The sequence below is a fragment of the Sapajus apella genome, unplaced genomic scaffold (assembly GCF_009761245.1).
Source record: "Sapajus apella isolate SASKATOON/1434 unplaced genomic scaffold, GSC_monkey_1.0 scaffold167, whole genome shotgun sequence".
Lineage (NCBI taxonomy): Eukaryota > Metazoa > Chordata > Mammalia > Primates > Cebidae > Sapajus > Sapajus apella.
This window is the reverse complement of record NW_022437107.1, coordinates 1,747,551-1,755,853: the sequence shown is the minus strand read 5'-3', so window position 1 is coordinate 1,755,853 and position 8,303 is coordinate 1,747,551.

The window sequence follows — 8,303 nt, the reverse complement described above, 5'->3', positions numbered from 1 at the left end:
CAGAGACTCCACCCCAACAGAGGCGGGCCACCATCACCAAAGCAGTTAACTACACCCATACAAACAGGACTGCAGGGAAGTTCACTCGGCAGTGGGGAGGAGCCCACAGCAGCTCAGCAAAGCTGCTATAGGCCGACAGTGACTAGGCTGCCTCCTTGCTGGGCTGGGCAGGTCTGAAGGAAAAAAAAAAGAAGGCGGCAGCATAACGGAAACTCATAAATAAAGCCCTAAATCCCTGGGACAGAGCACCTGGGAACAAAAAGCAGTTTATGAGTTCTGCTGCAGCAGACCTAAAAGTACCTGGCCAGCAGCTCTGAATGAACAACAGAGCTCGCAGCTCACAATTTGAGCTCCTATAAAGAAGAGACTGTCTCCTCAAGCAGCTCCCTGACCCCTATATATCCAAAAAGACACCTCATAAAAGAGAGATCAGATTGACACTAGGCGGGTATCCTTCTGGGACAAAGATAGCAGAAGAAGAAAACTGGTAACAACCCGTGCTGTTCAGCAGCTGCTGCAGGTGAACCCCAGGCAAGCAGGGCCTGGAGTGAACCTCAGCAGACCTACAGCAGAGGGGCCAGACTGTCAGAAGGAAAACCAAGAAACAGAAATAACCTCATCATCAACAAACAGAACGTTAATCTGAAAGATTTGAGACCCAATGTGAAAGCCACCAACTACAAAGTCGACAGGTGGATAAATCCTTAAAGATGGGAAGAAACCAGCGCAAAAAGGATGAAAACACCCGAAACCAGAACGCCTCTCCTCCTAAAAGGGATCACAACTCCTCACCAGCAAGGGAACAAGGTTGGATGGAGAACGAGTGTGATGAAATGACAGAATCAGACTTCAGAAGGTGGGTAGTAAGAAACTTCTGTGAACTTAAAGAACATGTTCTAACCAAATGCAAAGAAACTAAGAACCTTGAAAAAAGATTTGATGAAATGCTAACGAGAATGGACAAAATAGAAAGGAATATAAGTGAATTCATGGAGCTGACAAACGCAACACGAGAACTTCGTGAAGCATGCACAAGTATCAACAGCCGAATTGACCAAGCAGAAGAAAGGATATCAGAGGTCGAAGATCAACTCAATGAAATAAAATGGGAAGGCAAGACTGGAGAAAAAAGGGTAAAAAGGAATGAACAAAGTCTCCAAGAAATGTGGGACTATGTGAAAAGACCTAATCTACGTTTGATAGGCGTACCCGAATGCGACGAAGAGAATGAATCCAAGCTGGAAAATACTCTTCAGGATATTATCCAGGAAAACTTCCCCAACCTAGCAAGGCAGGCAAACATTCAAGTCCAGGAAATACAGAGAACACCACAAAGATATTCGTCAAGAAGAGCAACCCCAAGGCACATAATCGTCAGATTCACCAGGGTCGAAATGAAGGAGAAAATACTAAGGGCAGCCAGAGAGAAAGGTCGGGTTACCCAAAAAGGGAAGCCCATCAGACTCACAGCAGATCTCTCAGCAGAAACCCTACAAGTCAGAAGAGAATGGGGGCCAATATTCAACATCCTTAAAGAAAAGAACTTTCAACCCAGAATCTCCTATCCAGCCAAACTAAGCTTCATAAGTGAAGGAAAAATAAAATCCTTTGGGAACATGCAAGTACTCAGAGATTTCGTCACCACCAGGCCAGCTCTACAAGAGCTCCTGAAAGAGGCTCTACACATATAAAGGAACAACAAGTACCAGCTCAACTAAAGGGCAAAACAGCCAGCTAGCACCAAAATGGCAGTATCAAATTCACACATAACAATATTAACCCTAAATGTAAATGGACTAAATGCCCCAATCAAAAGACACAGACTGGCAAATTGGATAAAAAGACAAAACCCATCGGTGTGCTGTATCCAGGAAACCCATCTCACATGCAAGGATACAGAAAGGCTCAAAATAAAGGGATGGAGGAAGATTTACCAAGCAAATGGAGAGCAAAAAAAAGCAGGAGTTGCAATTCTCATCTCTGATAAATTAGACTTTAAAGCAACAAAGATCATAAGAGACAAAGAGGGACATTACATAATGGTAAAAGGATCAATGCAACAAGAAGAGCTAACGATCCTAAATATATACGCACCCAATACAGGAACACCCAGATACATAAGGCAAGTTCTTAATGACTTACAAAGAGACTTAGACTCCCACACAATAATAGTGGGAGACTTTAACACCCCATTGTCAACATTAGACAGATCAACCAGACAGAAAATTAACAAGGATATCCAGGACTTGAACTCAGACCTGGACCAAGCAAACCTAATAGACATTTACAGAACTCTCCACCCCAAATCCACAGAATATACATTCTTCTCAGCACCACATCACACCTACTCTAAAATTGACCACATAATTGGGAGTAAATCACTCCTCAGCAAATGCAAAAGAACGGAAATCGTAACAAACAGTCTCTCAGACCACAGTGCAATCAAGTTAGAACTCAGAATTCAAAAACTAACTCAGAACCGCACAGCTTCATGGAAACTGAACAACTTGCTCTTGAATGTTGACTGGATAAACAATGAAATGAAGGCAGAAATAAAGATGTTCTTCGAAACCAACGAGAATGAAGACACAACATACCAAAATCTCTGGGACACATTTAAAGCAGTATCTAGAGGAAAATATATAGCAATAAGTGCCCACATGAGAAGCAAGGAGAGATCAAAAATTGACACCCTATCGTCAAAACTGAAAGAGCTAGAGGAGCAAGATCAAAACTCAAAGTCTAGCAGAAGACAAGAAATAGCTAAGATCAGAGCAGAACTGAAGGAGATAGAGACACAGAAATTCAAACCATCATCAGAGATTATTACAAACAACTCTATGCACACAAACTAATAAACCTGGAACAAATGGATAAATTCCTGGACCCTTGCCTCCTGCCAAGCCTAAACCAGGAAGAAGCCGAAACCCTGAACAGACCCATAACAAGGTCTGAAGTTGAGGCAGCAATTAAGAGCTTACCACCCAAAAAAAGCCCAGGTCCAGATGGGTTCACAGCTGAATTCTACCAGACATACAAAGAGGAGCTGGTACCATTTCTTCGGAAACTATTCCAAACAATACAAAAAGAGGGAATTCTTCCCAAATCATTTTATGACACCAACATCATCCTGATTCCAAAACCCGGCAGAGACTCAACAAGAAAAGAAAACTTCAGGCCAATATCCATGATGAACATAGAAGCAAAAATCTTCAATAAAATACTGACAAGCCGATTGCAACAGCACATCAAAAAGCTTATCCACCATGATCAAGTAGCCTTCATCCCGGGAATGCAAGGCTGGTTCAACATACGCAAGTCTATAAACGTAATTCACCACGTAAACAGAACCAAAGACAAAAACCACATGATTATCTCAATTGATGAAGAGAAGGCCTTTGACAAAATTCAACAGCCCTTTATGCTAAAAACCCTCAATAAGCTAGGTATCGATGGTACGTATCTCAAAATAATAAAAGCTATTTACGAGAAACCAACAGCCAATATCATACTGAATGGGCAAAAACTGGAAGCATTCCCCTTGAAATGTGGCACCAGACAAGGATGCCTGCTCTCACCACTGCTATTCAATATAGTATTAGAAGTTCTAGCCAGAGCAATCTGGCAAGAACAAGAAATAAAGGGCATTCAAATAGGAAAGGAGGAAGTCAAATTGTCTCTATTTGCAGACGACATGATTGTATATCTAGAAGACCCCATTGCCTCAGCCCCAAACCTCCTGAAACTGATAAGCAAGTTCAGCAAAATCTCAGGATACAAAATCAATGTGCAAAAATCACATGCATTCCTATACACCAATAACAGACTTAAAGAGAGCCAAATCAAGAACAAACTTCCATTCACAATTGCCACAAAGAAAATAAAATACCTAGGAATACAACTAACAAGGAATGTAAAGGACCTCTACAAGGAGAACCACAAGCCACTGCTCAACGAAATAAGAGAGGACACAAACAGATGGAGAAACATTCCATGTTCATGGCTAGGAAGAATCAATATCGTGAAAATGGCCATACTGCCCAAAGTAATTTACAGATTCAATGCTATCCCCATCAAGCTACCAATGACCTTCTTCGCAGAACTGGAAAAAACCACCTTAAACTTCATATGGAACCAAAAGAGAGCCCGCATAGCCAAGTCAATTCTAAGCAAAAAGAACAAAGCGGGGGGCATCACACTACCAGACTTCAAACTATACTACAAGGCTACAGTAATCAAAATAGCATGGTACTGGCACCAAAACAGACATACAGACCAATGGAACAGAACAGAGGTCTCGGAGGCAACACAACACATCTACAACCATCTGATCTTTGACAAACCAGACAAAAACAAGCAATGGGGAAAGGATTCCCTGTTCAATAAATGGTGTTGGAAAAGCTGGCTAGCCATGTGCAGAAAGCAGAAACTGGACCCCTTCCTGACACCTTACACTAAAATTAACTCCAGATGGATTAAAGACTTAAACGTAAGACCTAACACCATAAAAACCCTAGAAGAAAATCTAGGCAAAACCATTCAGGACGTAGGTGTAGGCAAGGACTTCATGACCAAAACACCAAAAGCATTGACAACAAAAGCCAAAATAGACAAATGGGACCTAATCAAACTCCACAGCTTCTGCACAGCAAAAGAAACAATCATTAGAGTGAATCGGCAACCAACAGATTGGGAAAAAATTTTTGCAGTTTACCCATCTGACAAAGGGCTGATATCCAGAATTTACAAAGAACTAAAACAGATTTACAAGAAAAAAACTAACAAGCCCATTCAAAAGTGGGCAAAGGATATGAACAGACACTTTACAAAAGAAGACATACGTGAGGCCAACAAACATATGAAAAAATGCTCATCATCACTCATCATCAGAGAAATGTAAATCAAAACTACATTGAGATACCATCTCACGCCAGTTAGAATGGCGATCATTAAAAAATCTGGAGACAACAGATGCTGGAGAGGATGTGGAGAAATAGGAACACTTTTACACTGTTGGTGGGAGTGTAAATTAGTTCAACCATTGTGGAAGACAGTGTGGCGATTCCTCAAGGACCTAGAAATAGAAATTCCATTTGACCCAGCAATCCCATTACTGGGTGTATATCCAAAGGATTACAAATTGTTCTACTATAAGGACACGTGCACACGAATGTTCATTGCAGCACTGTTTACAATAGCAAAGACCTGGAACCAACCCAAATGCCCATCGACGATAGGCTGGATAGGGAAAATGTGGCACATATACACCATGGAATATTATGCAACCATCAAAAACGATGAGTTTGTGTCCTTTGTAGGGACATGGATGAACCTGGAAACCATCATTCTCAGCAAACTGACAGAAGAGCAGAAGATCAAACACCGCATGTTCTCACTCATAGGCGGGTGTTGAACAATGAGAACACATGGACACAGGGAGGGGAGCACTACACACTGGGGTCAGTTGGGGGGAAATAGGGGAGGGACGGTGGGGGGTGGGAAGCTGGGGAGAGATAGCAAGGGGAGAAATGCCAGATGTAGGTGATGGGGAGGAAGGCAGCAAATCACACTGCCACGTGTGTTCCTATGCAACAATTTTGCATGTTCTTCACATGTACCCCAAAACCTAAAATGCAATAAAATTAATAAATGGGAAAAGAAAAAAGAAGAAAGTTGCAACACGATGTGGTAAATCCAGTGATAAAATTATCCAAAGAATATTAGAGAAACAGAATAACATCTAATCTAATGGAGGAAGGGAAAGAGCTGAGAGTAGAGATTTGAGGAAGGCTCTGAGTTGAACATTAGACAATTAATACAAATTAAACAGGTAAAGAAGACAGAAACAGCATTCTAGACAGAGGACAGAAGAGACAATGTGAAAAAGACAGTGAGACAAATGAACAAAAAAAGAAAAAGCAACCTCATTTGATCAAATGATGGGCATGGGATAGATCAGGGAAGGCCTTAGCTTTCTGGAAGAAAGTTGGGAAGGCAGTGGGGACACCATCCAACGAGCTGATGCTGAAGAATGACATAATCTGCTTTGAATTTCCCAATTAACATTATGGAGGCCATGTGCAGAATATTCTGAAAGAGATCAGAATGAAGGCTGAGAAGAATAAGTTAGAGATAATATGGAGAACTCATTTCTGGATATGTGGCACTTGAGGGGCCTGAGAAACACCACTTGGGAGGTGAGCAAGAAGGCAAGAATTGAGTCATGCCTGAATATGAGCACATGGAGATTCTAAACTGGATTGCTGCTGGGCAGTGGGAGAGCACTGCAGGGAAAACTCTCACTGAGGTTGGTTACCTTTAGGGCTCATCTAGAACCCAAGACTGGGAGACTAAGGGGGATGAAGAGATGTGGTACCTGGGATGACAAATGGTCGCCTTGGCCCTGCATGCTTTCCTTGTGGTTGACAAGTCTAGCAGAAGGCAGTTCCAACATGTTACAGTTCAGATTTTCATTTTCTCCCAGAAGAGCTTGGTTAAGCAAGGGCAGCACATGTCTGAGCTAGATATAAATCAGATGCAAGGTGGTTGACAAGGGATTTTGGTCCAAATAATAGGTCAGACCCTTTCAGGCTCCATAAAAAGAGTCATAAAGATCAGTATCTACAAAAATCTGAATTCCATTTTCCACGAAAGGAAATGTGAGATCCCTTGGGGGCCCTGTCAGCTTCATTTTATTGGTGGACAGATGGGGAGGGAAGGGGATCATATCTCACTCCTTCAATAGATTATAGAATCTAAGAATCATGGAATCGCATGGCTAAAGGGGATGTTGGAGGTTGATTTATCTGACCTCCCTTCAGAAACTGGAAATAAATTTTCACTAGCAACACTACAAGAAGGAATTCCTTCCGTGTCCCTAGTAGGAGTCAGGGCCAGCTAATGTTCTGGTACCACTTTGGAGACATAGAGGAAATGAAAAGTCCCTCAGAGAGGCAATGAAAAATACTGCGTTTAATGATAGCAATGAGGAAAAAATGATCTTGGCAATAAGGCTGCTCTATTGTAAGCTGGGTTACATATAGATTTAGAACAAAAAACAAACAAACAAACAAACAAAACAACAACAAAAACAGAACAGCTCTAGATTACGAAGTACCTAGTCTAAAACAGAAAAACAAGAATTGGAAGATGGTTGTCGTGTTACTCCATCCTTTCTACCTGTATTTGCAACAGTAAGCAAATACAAATAATGTATCTCATATTAACAAGAACCCACTAAACACTTAAACATTTAATCCTCTAAAAATCATCATGAAACACAATTTGTGTGTAATAAAGCTAAGACTCAGAAGAGGTAAGTGATATGACCAGATTCACAGTCCATAGGCAGAAGGGTCTGGAAGCAAAACCCAGTGTTACTTTTGGCATAATTTCTTTCAGAAGATGAGTCCCTTTTTTATTGAGTAATATTTTAAAAAATTATTTTTATTGAGGTAAAATATATGTAACATAAAATTTGCCATTTTAGTGTATAATTCAATGGCATTAATGACATTTACAGTGTTGTCCAACTATTCCCACAACCTATTTTCAAAATTTTTCATCAGGTCAAAACAGAAACTGTGTAATCATTAAGCAATGACTCCCCATCCCCATCCCCTGATAACCTCTAACCTACTTTTTCTACTATGCATTTTCTCATTAATCTAAAGGGACTGTTATTGTTTGCACACTTGACCCTCCAAACTTCATGTTGAAATTTTACCCTCTAGGGTTGGAGGTGGGGCCTAGTGGGAGGTGTTTGGGTCATGGCTGCAGATCCCTGATGAATGGCTTGGTGCTGTCCTTGAGATTATGAGTGGGTTCTTGCTGTAATGGTTCCTGTGAGAGCTGTTTGTTAGAAAGAGCCTGGAGCTTCCCCGACCCTCCATATGATCTCTCTATGCCAGCACCTCTTTCCCTTTCACCATGAATGGAAGCTTTCTGAGGCCCTCACCAGATGCAGATGCTGGTGCCATGCTTCTTGCAGAACTCTGTAGAACTCTGAGCCAAATATACCTCTTCTATATAAAGTACCCAGCAGTCCCAAGTATTCCTTTATGGCAACACAGATGGACTGACAGGAACCATATGCTGTTTGTTCTTTCATGTCAGGCTTATTTCAGTTAGCATGATGTTTCAAAGTTCATCCATGGTTTAGCATGTGTAAGAACTTCATTCAGTTTTTACAGCTAAATAATATTCCACTGAATGTATTTACCATTTTATGCTCATCTGATGGACACTTAAGTTGCTTTCACCTTTTACATATTGTGTATAATGCTGCAATAAACATTGGGATA